Source organism: Nanorana parkeri, unplaced genomic scaffold (genome assembly GCF_000935625.1).
Source record: "Nanorana parkeri isolate BGI_ZX_2015 unplaced genomic scaffold, ASM93562v1 scaffold840, whole genome shotgun sequence".
Taxonomy (NCBI): Eukaryota; Metazoa; Chordata; class Amphibia; order Anura; family Dicroglossidae; genus Nanorana; species Nanorana parkeri.
Window position 1 is genome coordinate 605,970 of NW_017307108.1, and position 15,603 is coordinate 621,572.

General features: G+C 39.2%; 1 protein-coding gene across 1 annotated transcript in view; it reads right to left on the reverse strand.

Moving 5' to 3' along the window:
* The window catches only part of CNTNAP2 (contactin associated protein-like 2), a 266,748-nt gene that overhangs the window by 177,478 nt on the left and 73,667 nt on the right, over positions 1 to 15,603 (reverse strand). The gene's annotated exons all lie outside the window — the stretch shown is intronic.

A 15,603-nucleotide genomic window follows, 5' to 3' on the forward strand; every position in this document is an offset into this window, starting at 1 on the left:
TGTGAGGGTTATTTTCACACCATTGTACAACATCTCTGCTATAGCCAAGAAAAGACCATTTTTTAACCGAAACTTCAGATAAGGGCAAGGAATTTTATTTTATATTAAAGAGTGTTTGATTCAACATAAAAAGTATAGTGACTCATTCATGTTAAAAGCCCTTTGTTATAAATATAAAGAAAAAAGACCCATATGGTCTCTATGGTGTAAGTAGCTTAGAGCAGCAAGACATTTTGTTATCTTGGACAAAATAGATACAAGACAAGTTTCTAATGTGTCCAATTTAGCCTTATTACATGAATAGTTCATAATTCCTGATTGCTAACTCTTAACTTCATGATCAATTGCTTCAAAGCTTCCTTTTATGCAAAATGTCAGGCGGTGTTTGGTCTTTTATTTTTTTAATTTATAAACAATAATAAAAGCAAGATTAGTGTGCACCTAAACCCCTCACTTTATATCACTCACATTCACTGGACAACCCTAACACCATATATAAAATACAATCTAGGCATACTCCGGTTAGGCCTATTATGCCTAATTAAAACTGACCTGATACTGGGCAGTTTTACCCTGTTGTATCCTTTGCAGTATCTTAATTCTTTTTTTACATAAAATACCCAGCCTATGCTCTTTATCTCTAGTAAATATGGGCCTAGCCTTGCTATTTAAAATTTTCCATAATTCTTGGTTCAATTAACCCTTTTTAAAATCTCCTGGTGGTGGCTAGTTTTACACTGCTTTATCATTTGCTGTCTCCAGTGGCGTCACAAGGGGGGTGCGGCCTGCACCAGGTGTCACCATTGCAGGGTAACACCAAAATGACTGACAGTCATTTTGGTGTCACCCCCCTCTAAAAAGTCAGGCACTAGGTCATGGACAGTGTCAGGAGAGAGGAGGGGACCTGGCGGCATGCCTCATCCCGCCGGGTGAACGTCTCCTCCTCTCTCTGCTGGCATCCATCACTAAGATGGCTGCCGGCAGGCATCATTCAGATAGTCGCGCAATGCGTGATGACATCATTGCGCATGCGCGAGGTGACGTCACGCGCAATGACGACACGACGGGGTGTCACGCGGTCTAGAGACACCTAAACTTTGGGATGCCCCTGGCTGTCTCCTAAATTTTTTATGAGAGTTTGCTAGAATTTGGACAGAGGCACAACAGTTTGGCATCAACAAACCAGTGGCACATTTCTATCTGCCAGTCAATGTCGGCCTACTATGAGAAATGCCTCATTGCCATTGCCAGAGTCCATGTAGAAAGAAGGTGACTGCAGGAGATCAACACTACTGAAATGTAACAAAGGATGAAAAAAGGTAAAAAAAATACTTAATTAAAAAGGGCAATTGTTTATGATACTCTACAAACTAAATGTCAATCATCTAGGGTTTTCATTTACGTTAAGAAATTCTGTATTGAATAAAGCTGCCGGATCTTTAACCCTTAAAGGGTGGTTCCACTTTTGCAGCCAAATTGGGATAATGCATATATTATATTTGTTATATGTTTCTCATTCACATAGCATAACTTAAAAAAGGTTTACATTTCTGCTTACACAAAACATGCTTATTTCTGAAAGAAAAGTTGTTCTCTGTACTGAATTTCTGGAATGCACATTTAAACTCAAGCAAGAGTTGCACATCGGCATACAACATTATTAAAGGACAATTATGGGAAGAGTGAAATACACTCATCCCCATACTTAGAGCTGACATAAGACACTGGAGCTGTCCTGTGACCTTAAAGAGAAATATGTCCAAAAATGCTTTGGCCATAGTTCTCTTTTAGGAGTTTCCAATGATAAAACATGATTTGCTCCTCACATTTAAAATCAAACAGATTCACCTTTCAGCATTAGCATACAACATAATAGACAGATGCTAACTGCAAACAAGATTCACATGTCCCATTTAAAGTAACACATGATTTGCCCATCATCAGCAGCTGCATCGAAATTAGAGCGAATCCTGTGGATTACTGTATGTGCTGACCCAATTACTCCTCCACTCACCTTCTTACATAACCTTTTAGGCTTGCAGCCAGGAGAAGAGTGAAGTGGAATACTATAGACCAGAGGTGTCAAACTCAAATACACAGTGGACCAATATTTAAAAAATGCTCCAAGTCGAGGGCCGGGCTGGTTCACACAGTATAATACCGCGGCCTATACAGTATATCACACAGTATAATACAGCGGCATATACAGTATATCACACAGTATAATACCGTGGCCTATACAGTACATCACACAGTATAATACAGCGGCATATACAGTATATCACACAGTATAATAACAAAGCCTGTACATTTAATTATTAAAAAGCATGATACATAATTATGATGAAACATTTTTTAAAACTTTTTTATTTACTTTCCCTTTAAGAAATAACCTATATATTTAAATAATAACAGCCAAACACAGACATTAAATAGTACAGTGCATTTATAACAAAAGAATTTACTTACAAAAAAAGTTTTTCCATCTGGTGCCCGCTTCTGTGGATTCTTCCCCTGCTTTATCTCCTCATTGTGCAGGCCCCATAAGCTCTTCATCCCTGCTATGAGGTCTGGCAAGGCAGGGACAGCCGCCGGCCTTTCCTACAGAAGCTGCAGGGCACTTCCAGCTTTAAAGATGGCCGCCACGCAGCCGCCGCCGGCCATCATTCCTGCATCATTCCTGTGTCATAAAGATGGCCGCTGATCGGCAGCCGCGCAGTGGCCATCTTTAAAGCTGGAAGTGTACTGGCGGGCCAGATCTAATGATAATGAAATATTATCATGCGAGCCAAAGATAATTCCATCGCACGCCGGTCTTGGCCCAGGGGCCTTGAGTTTGACACCTATGCTATAGACCGTCACATGAGTCAACTCCTTTACTGTTTTTTGCCCCTTGTTATTTTGGACTTTAAAGGTATTTTGTGGTTGATCTGAGGTCAGTATATATTGTTAATAATTTTATATTGATAGGGCCTTTTATTTAGGCTCTATCAAAGTGGGCTTTTATTTCAGGGGGTATTATGTTGGGGTTTCTATTTATTTTTGGCGGTATGATGATTTAATTGTATGTTTATTGGATCTAATTTTGAATATTATAGCCAAATACTGTAAAGCGTAAATGAAAATGTGTCCAACAAACTTTCAATGTGTGAATCACACATAGATCCCTAAGCGTAAAATATAAATTAGCTTTATGCAATCTTGAACAAGCAGGGCCCTTTTGTTGTCACATGCTGGCCAGCCATGGAGCCATAATCTTTTTGACTGTACCTTCATCGCATCATGTTTGGAATACTTCTTGACTGTACAGCTATAATCCCTCCTATACACATCTTCATCAAACATATTCCCATTTAACTGAAACAAATGGCCAGCTCTTTTCTGAAAGAGTAAAACTCCAGCTAAACCATTTTCTGGCATGTAACGTAATCCCAGACGAAGCAAAGCATGCATTTTGGTGCCTGTAATTCTACTTGTTTGATAGGAAATACAATCAGCTCATGTACTGTCCTTCATGTGCTCTTGCTTTCCATTGACAAATGTGTGTTGTTCAAACAAAGGCAAACAATTAAAACTGGTGGAAAAAAACGTTCGTTAAATTAAACCAAATGAGCCATGCAGATTACTCTGGAAATGTGAAAGTTGACAGATAAGTGTTGGAAAACATAAGTGCTGTAATTTATTGTTATAGCATAGAGAGAAGAACTTTATAACATTGGCAGCTCAGCCATGGCTTACAGAGATTAATGTAAGTCCCTAATTGTACAATGAATGGAGTCAGATTGAATTGAATTTTCAAGAATGACTATGTGATGCAGGAGGATTTTTCCTGTGTCATCTGTGTTTCATTTCTCAAGCAGTGAAGGAAATGAAGTAGCTGGAGCAGGGTGATCAGCATTTTTATTTTTATCAAACCAAGCCACAGCTGCAAGCATCCATAAAATGAAATACCAGCTTAATATTTGAATAGAGTCATAGAGACTTAAGACAATTTTGCAGTAGTCTACAGCATTCTACTCACAGAATGAGAGTTGTTTCTCCAGACTGCCTAGTTAAGTTGACATTGTTTTAAAATGGTAAATGTGACTCATAAGATATCTATTTAAATACATCCAGTTAAAATAAGAGATAGGCATTTTTGGGGGAATTTAGCCAATTAGCAAAGAGTTTTGATATGTAGTGTTTTATTAGTGATATATGGATAACTACATATATTTTATCACCTACATAAACAACCTCTTACTAATCCCAAGTATAACACAAACATTTTTTTTTGTGGTTTCAGGATTCTTAGATATGTAAAGTGAACCTGTATCCCATATTAATATTTAAAAGGTCCTACCTGAGAGCAGACATGATACGATTCCACCTATAACCTATATTGCCAGAAAATAGCCTCTTTGTGTTATTGACAATGCCTTATCTTATAGCTAATTTTCACCATATAACCTATATTGCCAGAAAAAGCCTCTTTGTGTGACTGCCATTGCCTTACTTTATGGTTAGGCTTCACCATATAACCTATATTGCCAGAAAAAGCCTCTTTGTGTGACTGACTTATTTTATGGCTAAACTTTACCAACTACAATCTCCCTGCCCTTACTGGCTGGAGAGACAACCTCATTGGACAACAACATGAAATTAACAACAATTCCACAACAAATTATTTAAAAACATCAGCTATAAGGTCCCTTTTGTCAGGAAATTCTACTTTTGTCACCAGATCTGGTGATCCTATTGGAAGATTTCTCTTCAGCTCCTATTCAAGTGTCAGTGGTAATATCTTGGCTTTATTACACTTTTTGTCCCCAGTACAGATGGCGAGGGTGTGTTTTTCAAGAAGGACACAGATAGCAGTAAACACCTGACAAAGTTTCTTCTGCACTAGAATTTTTTTTTTTTTAACTGGAGATCGCAACTTAACTAAGTTCTTTTTAGAGGGGCCCACCCTTTACTGCTTCCTCATCTCTCCCCATGATACATTTTAAAAATTTCTCAGGATTCATACCTTTAATCCAGGTGTCTTCAACATGTCATGTGATGATCCAAGGTCCCCTGTATATCCCTCAAGCAATGGTGGGTGCAGCTTTATATTGTGAGCCCAGGCTGCCTAATGATGCACCCCCAGGGGTGCCATTGACAGCCTGGGCTTTTAGGAAGCGGGTTGAATGGATTTGAGCAACAGTCAATCCAGAAGAACAGTTGCACTAGATTTAGCAGCAGGACTTGAAGGTCAGCACTGGAGCATGGAGAAGGAGAGCTGTGCTTTACTAACATTTTTGTGCATAGGAAAGGGGGGCACAAGTTGAAAAAAGTTGAGATATGCGTTAAGCCACAAAGCATACATATGGGGAGAAAAATATCTTCCTGTGTATCTGTGATAAGTGGTTAATATGACTTCTGTGATAAGTGGTTAATATGACTTATGTGATAAATTAGCTGGACCCAAATTCTGCGTCTCTATTCCAAAAAGTTCACATTTGTTTTTTGTGCCATTATAAACCTAAGGGTCTTTAACAATTGTTTTCTTGGGAGAACCAGCTGATATTTGACAGCTTAACTTCTTGATCATTATTAAAGCTATGGAATTCTATGTTTCCTGACAAATTGTCTTAAAAACCACAGGAAATCTTGACACAAGTTGACCAAAGGAGCTGGATTTTTTTATTTTAGCTCTGATTTCTGACAGTAAAGCTTCTAAAGCTGGCCATACACCTTACAATTATCTGCAGATTTTCTGTGGTCATATGGAAAAGGTGCAACAGATTCCTCCATCTACACTTAACTGTGTGGATGGAGTAATCTCCAAATGGGCCAATCTGTTGCACTTTTTCCATCCGACCACAGAAAATCTGCAGATAATTGTAAGGTGTATGGGCACCTTAACACCCGGTCCAATCTATTAGATTGCCTACATGTTTTGAATCATCTCTGAAAATGAAAGCTTCTGGGGTAAGTTCAGTACAGTTTTTTTTTCTTCTTTATTTAACTATCCATTGCTAATCACATACTGTGTGTGTAATTTGTATTATTAAAAAAAAGAGCGATATGTAAAATATAATGCAATGTATTACCAAAACAAAATCAAACATCTTTACTGATGCAGATAAGGAACTGACCTTTCTCATACTTTTCTTGTTCTAGGTCAGTTACTCACACAGTATTAACCAGTTGACATCCGGGTGTTAAACCCCCTTCCCGTCCAGGCCATTTTTCAGTATTCAGCGCTGTGGTACTTTGACTGACATTTATTCCGTCATGCAGCGCTGTACTGAAATTAATTTTATACCCTTTTTTGGGGACACATAGAGCTTTATTTTGGTGGTATTTAATCACCACTGGGGTTTTTATTTTTTAATATATTAAGGGGAAAAACTACAGATTTTTTTTAAAAAAACAGTTCCCCCTATATTAAATTCTAAAACATTTATTATTACCAATTTTGTTGGTAAAATATAAAAGACGGGGTCACGTCGGGATCACCTTCCTAATTCTTCAAAAAATAAAGTTACAATCCCCACTTCCACATTTTAAGTGCTATGGGTGTGGAGGGTGTGGTTATCCAGAGCTTCCCCATGCTATCCAGAAGTGCAAACTACATCTCCCATCATTAAAAATGTTTTTGCCATACATTGGGCATTTTTATGGGAGTGTCTCTTGTAGACCTTTGGGCTTATAATGGTTAATAGACCAAAGTCGAGACAGAGGATCTGTCTGTTGATGGGTAAAAAAATGTGTTGGGTGGGATTAGGTGGGACTGGGCATGGTTGGAAAATTCTGTTAGTTCTTTCCTGAGTGAATCTTGCCAGTGTATCTGGAGAACTCTATTGAGAGAGCAACTTTGAGGGGCATGGGATCTGCACATGGCGAGTCATGGATGATGTAACCATTTTAAATATGGACTGTTATGTTGCGATATCTCATATAGTGAAGATGAAAGTGAGTTGAATCTCATTATTCCTGTAGACTGAAGAGTGATCTATACCTGGGGTGAGTAAAGACTTTGTAACTGATCCATTCAGGAGATGGATGGTGACCTGGTGAAGACGGTGGGTCCCCTGTCTGGACCATGTGCCCTTTAGCCTTTAGCCTGCATCCCTTGTAATTTATGGGTTGGGTGTTTGGTGCGAACCCCAATGGACCAGGCCGGTTTGGGCCCCTTGAAACTAAGTTGTGTCTAAGTGTATGTCTTGTGGCATGGCTGAGAGGCAGAGAGAGTGGAGCCAGAACAATGGAATTGGTTTTCCAACTGTCCATCCTGGAATTGCTTTACTGTAGTCCTGGAATGGGAACTGGCTTACCAACCCACCACATGAGAGTACTAAAAGCAGACCTCAGAGGGAATGATTAAAGGTAGATGTTGCCACTTTACAGCTACAACTGTTACAACTGTCATCTAAACAAAGGCAGCTATATACATTAAAGTGTGTTGCTGGATAACACCGAGTTCTACTTTAAAGTTATTTTTTTCTTTTCCTGTCCCTATTAAGAAGGTTTCCCCCTCACATATCTCACCAACGGGACACAGACTACATGCTTGTTTCAGACCAGTCAATCATTGGCAGTGAAGCTGGGAAATGACAGCCAGGCAGCTATTGTTAGCCAGGCAGCTATTGTTTTTAGAATGGGAGCTGAAATAAAAGAACTGGCTTTTCTCTGACAAGGTTCCTTTTTAGCCTGTGACATGTTGCTAAATTCGATGAAAAGAGGATGAGTGATATTAGGTAATATTCTGTTTCTAGTGTGGCTATTTTCCAGCCACACAGACTGGTTTATTGGCACCAGCGATCTTGTCGATTACCCGAGAGATTGACCTGTGAAATTATGTCCAATTTAATCACACACACAGGTGCCTAAATTGAATAAATATCCCATCTCTCTGCAGCTGCAGTCGCAAGAATTGCCCTCATTATTATTTACAACAGTTATTACCACATACAGATGTTGGCATAAAAGTGATATAAGTAAAAAAAAGTTGATGGCATACCAGTGAGGTCCAGTGTAATATTGAAATAAAGCCTTATGTAAAACTGAATGAAATAGAGTATTTAATCTATTATAACTCTGTCTTAAAGTCAAACTACAAGCATATAACAAAAAACGACCAATAAATGCAGTTGTATTTACTAAAACGTCATGGTACATATTTTAAATGCAACTAGCAGAAATGCTTACATTTGTCGTGATTGCAAGCGGTTTTAACCCTCTGTTCAGCAGATTGGGAGAGGTAGGGGCTACTATAGGAGCAAATCCAGTGGCCTGCATGCACATGGGCTAACAATGAACATGCTGACAAGAGGAGAGAGCAGATGACCTCCTCAGTCTCTTGCTACTCCTTCATTGTTTAATCAAGGGCTGGGGGCAGGGAGGTGACCTAGCTGTGTCGTTTAACTGCAGCTAACAAAAGTCAGGTCACCTGCATAGTTGTACAGTCTGGTAGGGCTGTGCAACTCTCAAGACTGGACAAAAATCCAACTGCTTGAACAGGTAACACATAAATGGGATGCTCATAAATGCATCCCAAGTGTGTATAAAGATTTGTGCCTAGAGCTCAACTTTAATATATACAAATTTGTGCTATATCTGCAGTATATGGGCAGAACAGATTAATTTGGGAAATTACTTCACAACTTTCCCACAGAATGATGATTTCTTTCACTGCACTTTATGACCTTTCAAATGCAAGTGAGGTGTTTCCCTGAGATACATTATACTAATGATTATACATATTCCAAAATTCCCTTAATACCCCTCTCCTGCACTCAGTCTTTGAAAATCTCCAATACTTGTAATAATTTCTGTTTGTACCTGTGAAAATAATCACATCAAAAGGTAGCAGCAGAACCATAAGAGTACACACATGGGATCTCAGCACACAACTGTGTGCTAAAGATTTTAAAATTAAAGTACTTCTGCATGAAACAAATATTCCAATAATGATACAGTATATTCTGCTAAAAAATATCACTAGCTGCTGTATTGCCTTCTGTTCTGTTATAATTAGCTAGACGTCATTGATTTTAATAATGTCTGCTATGAATCACATTTTAAAGATGAAAAAGGAATCAATATAATAATGTGCTCAAGGGATATTACAAGTTAAAAAATTATATTGTGCAATTTCCCATATACTGCTTCTAATTCCTATGCTAAATCGGAACTTGACCTCATAAGAGGTTTGCCTGAACGTCTTCACCCAATTTAAATTTTAACAACAGTCACAACTTTTTTTTTTTTAAAGTGGAAGTAAACCGATGTGTAAATGTAGTTTGTCCCCCCTAATGTGCAAGTCTGTCGATATTGATCTTCTCTGCATCTCCTTTTGGGTTCCCAGTTTCTCAGACATCCTCTTCAGCCATTGCGTAGCCACCGATGATGTAACTCATGTGCATGTGCTCAGGAGTTACATCGTCCCCGGCATCGGTCAAATTCACGGCATCTTAGGAATCATGTGAATGACCAGAGTGTGTACACTGCACGGTATATGTGCCATACAGTGTGCACAGAAAATAAACAAATCACTGGGGGAGAGAGGAAGAATTCTTTTGGCATGTCTCTTCTGCCAAAAATCCCTACCTCCCAGCATTTTTTCATTTTACTGACTTTACATAACTTCCGCTTCAGGTTTAAGATAGAATGGAGAAGTATTAAAACCCCAGCTGTGTTTTGATTGCTATTCAGAGCTCTGGTAGAGTATACCTCACACAATAGTTTCACCAGACAGGAAGTGAGGGAACATGTGTAACAGGCAACAATAACATTTGACAGGGGTCAGCTTACAGCTGCCACTGTGTAGGGAACAATACAGTGAAAATAGCGAGCTCATATAACGCTTCTTCTTTTCTCACCCCTGCAATCAGGAAGAGATCTCCGTGGGGAAAGAGAATTGCAGGCATCAGAGCAACACAGAGCTGCCCATCTTAGCTGGCCATACACTGATGTATTTTTTTTTGTTCAACCCGTGGGCCGAACGTAATAAATAGACCAGATTCCTCCATCAACACTAACAGAAGGTTGATTTGAGGAATCCTGCTGTTTACATTGTATTCTGATAGATGCTGCCAGCCCCCGTGAGAATACCTGACCATAGCGGGCGGCTCATTGGCTGCTGGCTCTGATTGATCGAAGATTTTCTGACCAGCTCCTTTGATCAGCTGATTGAAACGATCGAAAGGGTGCCAACAGCGGCACACACTGTGAGAAATTTGTCCGGTTCCTCAAAAACCAGCTGAAATTTGAACAGTGTATGGGCACCTTTAGCTTAGTGAATAGCTTCTCTATAGGTTGAACCCGATGGACGTGTCTTTTTTCAACCTGACTAACTATGTAACTCTGAATGAGGTGAAACTCTGCTGACTTCCATCATCCATTCCAGTGCAAGTGATGTGAAAATACAGTTTTTTTTTCCTTTTCCTTGCATGTGAGTGGATATATTTACTAAGCTCAGAGAAAATTCCCTTGCAAAATGTAAATTCCTTTGCAAGGTGAACAGCCTATTTTCCTTTAGTAAATCAACACAACTGCATCTATGGAGGAGCAGCATTGTCACCATAAGAAAAAATTACAGAACACCTTCCCTTCTCCTCATCTCCATAGCATGGGGAAGTGGTTCCGGAGTCCAAAAAGTCATCTGGGAACAAAGTAACCAATATGAATGAAGTGTAGGCAGACAGCACAGAAAGCTATCAGGTCACACGATTTCTGTCAGGATAAACAGGTTTTGTTTCCACTGACTGGACAGATACAGTATAAATGGGGAGCTGCCATGTGCAATGTATCTCTCTCTGATTGTTAACAATTTGGTGACTGCATCACATCACCCTCCAAATGGTAACACAGAGAGGTCTGCTCTTTATTATCCCACTGTAAGCAACAGCCTTAGTGTTATTTGTGGTGTAAAGTCCACTACTGTAATATATATAACAAAGGTCACAGAAAGGCAATTTTCTAGTATTCATAAAAAGTCTTGCTCTACTAAAAACCTCATAATAAATTCCACAGAATATTTACTGTTTAGGTGCTTCACACTGGCATTATAGCTAGAGGTAGCAATAGATGTTTACAATAACAATGGTCACATTTTACAAAGATTCCAGCTCCTTGTGACTTATGTTCATGCTTGATCTCAGCAATTCCCTTTCAGATTTAACCTTGATCTTTAAAAATATACAAAGATAAATAAAAAACAAGTTTGAGATGTGAAAACCTTGGGGCACAATATTTTATTCCACATGGTTGGTCTGTTCTAAGGCTTGGTAACAAAGAAAACCTAACCTAAAGGCCGAATGGGAAAAACCAAGGCAGTATATGTATATTTAACAAGTGCTAATTATATTAAAGATGACAATATATACTGTACATATGCTATTACTCGAGTATATAGATTTCATTTACTGTGTATATTTTTTTATTTAGGTTTTATATATTATATGATTGTATTTGACCGTGCTATCCTGTAAAAGCTGCGGTAAACAAGCTGCATTATTGAGAGGCACTCAGGTAAAGCGATGTATGATTTATTGTGCCACCAGCAATATTTTGATCTTTTTCAGAGACCTCTTCGAACATGGTTTCTTGAATAACTTAAAACAATGTATTCTGAGAATGCAGCTAATGTCGCACTTCTTTCAAGTTCATCTTTTTATCAGACAATAAAGTCAAAGTATTACTTTTGCAAGGCTGCATTAAACAGAAAATACAATTTTTGTAAAAAAAAACATATACATAAACATCATGGCGCTTTGCATTTGCTACATTGTTTTCTATCAGTCAGTATTTGATGAATGATAAATGGTATCAGCTCTCATGGGCTGCAGAGGTGATTTTGGCTCATCAAGGTTCCAAATCCCATTAGCATGTCTACGTGAGGCCCCCTACATCAAGTGATTTCTACATAGTAGTAGCAGAGTGGGCAACAGGGTAAGTTGGAGATCTGGAGTAAGAAAAAGAAACTGTGAATATACACTGCCTGGCCAAAAAACATCACCACCTGGAATTTGGGCAGTGTTATGATCTGGGGTTGCTTCAGTTGGGCAGGTCTAGGTTCAGCAACGTTATGTCCCCAAAAAATCTTGTTGGCTGCCTACCTGAATATACTGAATAACCCTGATGGCATGGGCATATTCCAGGATAACAATGGCAACATTCATTGGGCTCAAATTGTGAAACAGTCGTTAAGGGATCATGAGATATTATTTTCACACATGGATTGGCCATCGCATGACCTTAATCCCATTGAAAATCTTCAGGATGTGCAGTCAAAGACTTTACACAGTGGTCTGACACTCCCATCATCACTACATAATCTTGGTGAAAAATGAATACAGCTCTGGATGGAAATATATGTAGTGACATTGCCTTAGCTTACTGAAACGATGCCATGGCGAATGCGTACCGTAATCAAAGTCCAACAAAATATTAGAGCATGTGAATTTTTTTGGGCCAGGCAGTATATTACAAACCTGCAACTACAACTTTCAAGTTGCATTGGACGTGGTTGATAGGCTCAGAGTTTGCCATTTTTTTTAAATTACGTAGCCAACTCAGAGCCTTTTGTTATGCTACCTATTGTGTACATGTACTGCAAAATTGTTTTACTGCAAAGCAGACATATTCACCTGCCATGTGGCAGAATTGTTTATCATTTCACACTGACCATATCTCTGCCACTAATGGTTGATCTATTCCTAAGCAGCTTGCCAGTAATAGAGCTTCATTGATTTCAGGCTATCCCATTATTGTCACTGCAATTTACCACTATGGGATAGCTACAGAAAAGAGAGACCCATGTGCCAGCTTGCAAATGGTATGACATCAAAGGGAGGATTGTTCTGCAATACAGTGTGGGAGGATCGGGACTGGTGACAGAACTTTATGGAAGAAGGCAGTAGAGTGAGAATTCAGGGAGGCATCCTACAGGGTGATTCTAGTCAGATTCCTGTTTGCTTATTGCCTAGAGGACAGCATGGGAAAGCTGGAGCAAATTCCACCCGTTCTTCTTTCTGAGGATAGCTAACTGCTGGATTGTAAGTACTGCATGGTTATCACAAGCAAGTTCCATGTGCTGCAGTGACCATGTCTCCAGTTTCTAGAATTCCGTTATTTGCTGCAACACAGTACTGCCATATAATCAGCTATCTGTTGATTTCATCAGGATCTAGTGTGAAATGCTGCATTGCATACTCTAGCAAACACTTTAAGGCTAACTACAGACAATAAATATAGACAATAGCTTTACAGTAGTATCTGCTGGGTAAAGTGAACTTATTGAGAAGAGATCTTCCTTCAGGGCTGGGTCACACCACAAAGACTGCGTTCCAGAGTATTCAGCCTCTGAAATGCACTGGAATTCAAGCCGGACGGCTCCCAGTGGGAGGGGGTGTGGCGGTGCATTGAAGTCAATGGCACTGCAGCCCCGCCCCCCGCCCGCAGTGCCATCGCTCAGACCCGAACACGTGGCACATTAGTGCCTGCATTCTGGTCCAGTGCGATCTTTGAAAATGCTGCATGTACTATTTTTGCAGATCACACTGGACCGGGACGCAGGCACTAATGTGCCACGTGTTCGGGTCTGAGCGATGGCACTGCGGGCGGGGGGCGTGGCTGCAGTGCCACTGACTTCAATGCACCGCCACCCCCCCTCCTACCTCTGAGCGTTGGGAGCCAGCCGACTTGCGTTCCAGTGCGTTCCAGAGGCCAAATGCTCTGGAATGCTGTCTTTGTGGCATGTACTGGCCCGCAAGGTAAATCATTTTAAAGGGACCACATGCACACCTGTTATTTAGTGTATAGCACCTTAAAGAGACAACACATTGGCTGCTGCTTTGTTGCTGTGAAAGGGAATCTATTACTGTACAAATGTCCAGGGTCTCAATAAAGACTTGTGAACTCAACAACGAACAAGTTAGCTCGATTTTGGAAGTAAATTGTTATACTACATTTATTAATGTTCTAATGCTAAAACTGTGATTCCACTTGCTATTGTTGAACTTGTTGCTTTTACTTTTTCTTATTTTCAGCTTGCGGCTGCCACTGAACAAAATGGCCTGTTATTTACAATCGTAGAATTTCCATCAATCTTGGAGGAACAACATTTATTCTCCCCCAGATGATGTGCACTGCCACATGTTCCAGGAGATGGACCCTACAATCTCCCCACAGTGAGGGGAATTCAACTCTTAGACAATTGTCTTCGGAACATTTGTATGCATTGGAAGATTTCCCCCCACCATTTGCACTTATAACAACTGTAAAATTTTGATTTACCCCTCAATTTTTGTCTTGATAACATTGGTCACCTGGACAAATAGAGGGGTCACTCTTCCCAACTGTGATACAGACACCAATAAAAAAACAGGTTCTAACCCTACTCCACGTTTTCCAAAGCTAAGAAAAAAGTTTTGCACTGATACACACTTTAAAACCCAACTCCATCCAAACTTTTAATAGAGTTTTGGACAGAGTGGGGAAAGGTTAGAACTTTAAACAATATTTTTTATTGCTGTCTGTACCTTCCTGTCCCGGAGACGAAGGCATCCTTTTTTTCTTGTGCGGATGTCACAGGGAAGTGAGGGAAAATCTCCCCAGTGGGACACAGACAGATATTAAAACTCAACAGAAATGTAACTCTTCTTTTATTGTTTATAAGTTATTGTTTCTTGCCTGGAAGTTGGCCTTTAATAATGTGCTCTTTTGGCCAACTCTAATTCAGCCTTGCAGCTAATACAAGATTGCTACATTCAAACAGATCAGTTCATCAGTGAGTATTAATTACAGATTCACATTTCGTGCTGTGGGAGCAATTATTTTTCTAGCATTCTTAACACACAAAAAAACAAGAAAAAAAAGAGAAAGGCTAAATGATTACATCCATCTGAAAATTCTAATCTAACAAAGAAACAGGCCTATTAATTACACTGCTTGATGAGCAAGGATATCAAATCAAACACTAATATTCACTAACATCCCCAGGATTGATTGCAGTCTGCACAATAATAAACCTGGCTAATATGGAAATAAATAGCAGTGTTGATGACATTGGTAGCTGTGTCCCATCTGTGAAGTATTCCTTTTATGCTTTTACTATTATCTTTTATCACAAAGCAAGTATGATTGGCAGAATTTTCTCATTACCACAAAGAGGCATAGGAACACATTTCACATTAGCAACTCTGTTAAGATGTGAAATTGCAGAACAAATGGAATGATTAAAGGGAGCATTGTCAAAACCTTTTTTTGTTCACTTTTTAAAAAATTATCTTGCAAAAGTCTTTAACCAGTTGACATCCGTGGTGTTAAACCCCCTTCCCATCCAGGCCATTTTTCAGTATTCAGCGCTGCGGTACTTTAACTGACATTTATTCCGTCATGCAGCGCTGTACTGAAATGAATTTTATACCCTTTTTTGGGGACAGATAGAGCTTTCTTTTGGTGGTATTTATTCACCACTGGGGGTTTTATTTTTTTACTATATTAAGGAAAAATTACCGAAATTTAAAAAAAAAAACAGTTTCCCCTATATTAAATGATAAAACATTTATTATTACCCAATTTTTTGGTAAAATATAAAAGATGGGGTCACGTCGGGTAAAAAGACACTAAACA